Consider the following 6,741-nt stretch of genomic DNA (forward strand, 5'->3'; position numbering starts at 1 on the left):
ATACTCATAAACATAGCACATAAATGCAAACGGATATACTCAATTTCTTCCCCCAATATCCTTGTAACAACCTCGTTAACCTCGCCTAGGACTTCGGCGCGCCCGTCGTCACCCGCCATGCAAAATGTCGACTTCAGATTTCATCATACGAATAGAACACGCCCTGCGTCGCTTGCTGCCCTACTGGCACTCTCCCTTGAACAGCCTGGCGCTGTACACCCACAGTCTCCTGGTCATCCTCTGCACCGTTTCGCTGGGCGTCATGGCCGGCGTCGGCACCTTGGACGACGAGATCAAGTGCTTCAGCCAGCGCAGCCAGGCCCGCGTCGAAGAGCAATGGCTCCTTGACTTGTGCACGCAGTACTCGGGCAGCAGCTACCTCGGCCGCCGCTACGACGCCCTGAGTTACAGTTTGTTCCAGTACTACATCATATTCACGGTGGCGTTGAACCTGGTTCCATTCGCGGTGCGCTCGTTCCTGGACCATCGCCAGTTACAAAAGTTCCTGCGCACCCGCGGCGAGAATGAGCGCCAGAGCGCAGTCGTCTACGGCGCCATGTTCATCGGCATCCACTCCGGCCTCAGGAAGCACAAAGCCGTCGTGTCCAGCTTCAGCTTCATCGTCATGATCGTCAACGCCGCCCTGCTGCTCACCAGCTCGCACTTCACGCTCCTCAGCTGGGACGAGTACCCGTTCGCCCAGTACCTCGGCAAGACGATCACTCAGTTCGCCCACGTGTTTCCCGGTACGGCCCAGTGCCAGATCCAGCCCAAGATGATGTTCGGCGCCTACACCGACACCTACGGCTGCCACTTCCCGCTGGCGCAGCACTACCGCCACATGCTGATCGCCGTACTCATTGTCATCGGCGTCGGCATCATCGCCACCCTGCTGACCCTGCTCAAGGACCTACTCATGATCTTCGCCTGCTCCTCCACCAGCCTGATCGACACCGCCTGCCGCCAGCCCTATCTGGAGAAGCGCATCGCTCGGCAGTGGAATCGCGACGAACTGGAGGCCCTTCGGGTCGTGCGCCACAAGACCGACATGGACGCCTTCATCTGGATCCTGCAGCAGCTGGATATCGAGGAAGACCTCGAAGAGATCGTGGTGGATAGCATGGGGCGCTTCTGCTACATTACCAGCACCCCGAACACCACCCCCGACGAGGCCGACTCCAGCCTCATCTTCAACAAAAGCAACATACACTTCAGCTTTTCCTCCAGCGATTGGGACTTCACCCCCGAGACCTGCGGAGGTCGCTGATGAAGCCGCAGGAGTGCTTCAGGGTCTGCATGGTGACCCTGAGTCGGACTAAGACCGCCTTATATATATATATATATATATATATATTATAGAATATAAATATCTATCTATCTATCTATCTATATATATATATATATATATATATATATATATATGTATATATATATACATATATATATATACATAGACGGATGGGTCTATATATATATATATTATACCTATTTATACGATTACTACTACTATATACATTTATATATATATATATATATATATTATATATATATATATATATATATATAATCTAGATATATATATTATATATATTATATATGATATTATATGCATTATATGTATATACATTATATATATATATATATATATATATATATAATCTATATTATATTGCATATGATACCTATATTGTCTATACATAGATCTATTATATATATCTATGATATATACTAATATATATACTATATATATATATATATATATTCTATAGTATTATAGATTATATAACAAGAAAAAAAAAAAATATTATATACTAATAAACACACACAAACACACACCAACACACACCACACACACACACACACACACACACATATATATATTATATATATATATATATATATTATATATATATATATATATATATATTATATATCTTCATCATCTATATATAGTCTACGTTTCTACTCGGCAGAACAGCTGAAAGGTTTGAAGGAAAACCAGAGTGATCCCAAAGTGGCATCCGGCCATACGAGAATAAATCCTTATCTCCCGGATTCACACTCCTTTATAATACAAACCTTGAAGTGTAAGAACCACCTCCATACAATATATGCTGAATATATATAAATATATATATATACATATATATATATATATATATATGAGTCTATAACTATGATATGTGTGTGTGTAGGTGTATGGTGAACCGCCTCGTCGCTCGCTCAAGTGTGTCGTGTGTGTGTGTGTGTGTGTGGTGTGTGTGTGTGTGTGTTGTAGTGATGTGTGTGTCCTTATTTATATATATATATATATATAAATATAATCATATATATATAGTATCCCTTTATATATATATAATAGATATATATATACACACCACACAAACACACACATATATACTATATATATAGTACATATATATATATATATATATATGTATGTATGTATATATATATATATATATATATATATATGAATCTATAGTATATATATATAATATATACAGTATATATATAATATTTATATATAATATATATATATATATTGATAATCTTCAATTTGAGCGCCTCTGCCGTGTCAGGACTACCTGACGATTCCACGTCTACGCTCGGCTCATGCGTCCTGCTCACCTCAAACCCACCACCCAATCGCTGTTGACCTGCTAACACACTCCCCGAACCGTAGCGAAAATCGTCTCCACTAGGGGGTCGCACAGTGGCCATATTTTACGCTGTTTTGGTTTTGTTCTTTTGAGGCTTCATATATGATGGACTGTACAAGGGGAAAAGGATTCTGGAAGTAGAATCCCGTTGACTTTCCCCTCCAGCAGCAGTAGTCTTCCACAAGACTGGTGACCTGGCCAAGTGTCTCTAACTGGAGAGGATCGTTTGCCAGCGTCTATAGAGGAGAAGCCATGAGCTGAAACTACCTGTTTGTCTTCCTCCATCCACAACCTGTCTTACCGTGGCTTCACTGTGGAAACCCTGGCCGGGGAGAATTAGAGGTTAATATGCCTCGCTCAAGGGCATACCTCAAAAAAAGACTAGAGGGGGCACCCACGAGACGTCTATAAACTGCCCCTTTGGTAGCCGGAGGTCTAGCTTAGCCCTCTTAGGGTTATATATATATAGTTATATATATATATATATTATATATATGGTATATTATTATATATATCTTATATATATATATAATATATATATATAATATTTATATATACTATTTTTTTTTTTTTTTTTTTTTTTTTTTTTTTTTTTTTCATCAGCCTGTATCATACCGCTGCAGGATTGAGGTGGGAGGCCTCTCAAAAGGTTATGGCCGGGTTACCCCACCTACTTTGCACTTTATATCTAATAACACTTACTACTATATATATAGTGATATATATATATCATTATATATATCTATATAGCTTCGATAGATCTAGGAAGATAGATAGATAGCAGAGTGACATAGAATACATATTTATACGATACTACTATATATATAACTATAAGAGAGTATATATATAATTATATATATAATTATAAGTTATATATATATATATTTGATATATTAATATGATTAATATATATAGTATATATATATATATATATATATGGAAGCGGTACCGAGTATGAGGACTCGGTAGCCGAGTGGTTCGAGCAGCTCGGGACTTAGAATTGACGAAGTTGATGAGTTCGAGCGTGCGAAGCCCGCTGGGGAGTTTCGGGACTTGGGCATCCCGGCTGGTGAGTTGTTACCTTGGGCAGGAGGAACTTTACCTTCGATTTGCCGAATACATGGTGTATACACAACCATATTATGTGTGGATCTATACCCCCCACCACGATACAATTCGGGCCAGTAGGTGGGGCACCCGGCCATAACTGTTGAGAGGCCTACTTCCTGCTGTGGAAAGATATGGGCACCCGCCTTAACCCTCTGAGAGGCCTACTTCCTGGCAGGAATGATAACAGTCGAATGATATAAAATTATATATATATATATATATGTATATTTATGTTAATATATCTGTTAATATATATATATATATATATATATATATATTTTATGTATATATATATATATATATATATATATATATATAGAGAATATATATATATATATATATATATATCTCTATATATATCATCATCATCATCATCATCAGCCTGTATCAATCCACTGCAGAACGTAGGCCTCTCTTAATCTTTTCCAGTCATTCCGGTCTTGTGTCCTCTGATTCCAGTTTACTCCTGCGAATTTTGCTATTTCATCCCGCCATCTAGTCATTGGTCTTGCCCTGGGTCTCTTTGTGTCGTGTATTACCCATTCTGTTGTTTTCTTTGTCCACCTGTTGTCCTGTCTCCGATATATGTGTCCAGCCCACTGCCACTTTTTCTTCTTGATGGTCTTGAGTATATCCTCTACTTTTGTTTGCTGCCTGATCCATGTGGCCCTTTTCTTGTCTCTTAAGCTAATTCCTAGCATAAGTCTTTCCATTCCTCTTTGGGCGCTTACTAATTTCCTCTCGAGTGCCTTGGTCGTAGTCCATGTCTCTGATCCATATGTCATGACGGGGAGGACGCATTGGTCAAAAATCTTTCTCTTTAGACATAGTGGCAGACTACTTCGTAATATATTACTATGTTTACCGAAGGCACTCCAACCTAGCCTGATTCGCCGTTTTATCTCGGCTTCGCAGGATGTACTCGACTGAATGAGTTGCCCTAGGTATACATACTCGTTCACTGCTTCTAGTACCTCGCCCTGTATTTGTATTTGCCTAACTGGGGTTCGACTGTTGAACATGACTTTAGTCTTTTTCATGTTCATTTTAAGGCCAATCTTCAGACTTTCCTTATTTAAATCGGTTATTAATTGTTGTAGTTCATCTGCTGACTCACCGAAAAGAACAATGTCATCTGCAAATCTTAGATTGCTTAAGTGCTCATTCCCTATTTTAATCCCTCTCTCTTTCCAATCTAACTTCTTGAATACTTCCTCCAAGCAGGCTGTAAACAGCTTCGGTGAGATGGTGTCGCCCTGCATAACACCCTTTTTTATTTGTATTTTATTGTTTTCTGCGTGGATTTTGACGGTCGCTGTACCATCTCTATATATATCCTCTAATGATCTGCAGTATATTTCCTCTACTCCTTGTTTACGAATTGCATTCAGTACTGCAGATATCTGTACCGAGTCGAATGCCTTTTCATAATCTACGAATCCCATACACAGGGGCTTCCTATATTCGTTTGTTTTCTCCCTTATTTGAGCTAGTGTGTGGATATGGTCTGTAGTTGAGAATCCACTGCGGAACACTGCTTGTTCCCTGGGTTGTTTTGAATCTAATGTATCGGTGGTACGGGCTGTGATGATTTTTGTGAACAGTTTATAGATTACTGAGAGGAGGCTTATAGGTCGGTAATTCTTTAAGTCTTTTGTGTCTCCCTTTTTGTGCATTAGAATTATTATTGCGTTTTTTCCATTTTTCCAGGATTCCCAGCCTTCGGAATTTTACCGACGTCTAGACATCTGTTATAAAGACTGGCCAGCTTTACTGCCGCAATCTCTCCTGCGTCTTGATCCTTTGTGAATAAGATCTACACTAATGCCGTCTTCGCCTTCCTGGTGTTTTTTTTTTTTTTCCTCTTTTCATGCGTTTTAGTGCGCCTATTACTTCATCTACCGTGATGTTTGTGAACATCTCCAATTGTTGTGTTTGTCCTCCGTATGTGGTTGGTTCGTTTGAGTGGTATAAGGTTGTGCGATAGAAGTCTTCTATACTTTGATAATTTCATTTTTATTGTATGGTCGCCTCTCCTTGGGGTTTCTTTACTGCATACATTTGGTTTTTGTCCACCCTATTCCGAGCCTCCTCTTTGATGCCTTATGAGGCTGGTTGCGGCAAGCCCAGAGCTTCGTTGTATTTTTCGTATGTTAAATTTGCGTACACCATCCTCTTTCTTCTTCTTGTTTATCGTCTTAAGGGGGTCAGCTCTGTTGATTCTATCTTGTCTCTGATTTATGATATTTTCATTTCCCTGACGCTGTTTCATAAGCTCTTTTGTGCTCTACCGAAAGCTTGACTGAACCTTTCTTGGGACGTTCCTTTACCCCTTATTTCACTGCAGCTTCCGTTAATATCTCACTGTGTGGTCGTTCATTTGGTTTATGTCTAGATCTTACTTCTTAGCTGTACTTAACCTCTACTTGACCAGTCTTTGGTCGCTACCGACATTTACTTTAGTTTAATAACGGTTACGATCTTGTACGATGTCACGCCTATTGGTGATTATGAAGTCCAATTTACGTTTTAATGCCGGATGGTGATTTGCCTGTCCATTTTTCACCTCCTTTTCCGAAGAATGTATTCATAATTTTAAGGGATCGAGCTTGAGCGAAGTTCTATCTAGCATTTGCCTCTCTCATTTCTGGTGCCATATGTCCATGTTTCCCAACCGATTATTTCTCCATAGACACCCCTTATTCCTATCTTGGCATTAAAATCCCCCATAATATATATAAATTTAATATTGATATATTATTAGTAGATATATTATATAAAGTATATATATATATTTATTATATATATATAAATAATATATATTATATATATATAATTGTGATTATATATACAGTTATATTATATATATACATAACATATACATAGATATATATACATATTATAATATATATATATATATATATATTATATTTACATATATATATATGATCAATATATATATATATAT

The sequence above is a fragment of the Penaeus japonicus genome, unplaced genomic scaffold, assembly GCF_977035675.1.
Source record: "Penaeus japonicus unplaced genomic scaffold, GWHDUDI00000001_assembly GWHDUDI00000013, whole genome shotgun sequence".
In the NCBI taxonomy this organism is placed as follows: Eukaryota; Metazoa; Arthropoda; class Malacostraca; order Decapoda; family Penaeidae; genus Penaeus; species Penaeus japonicus.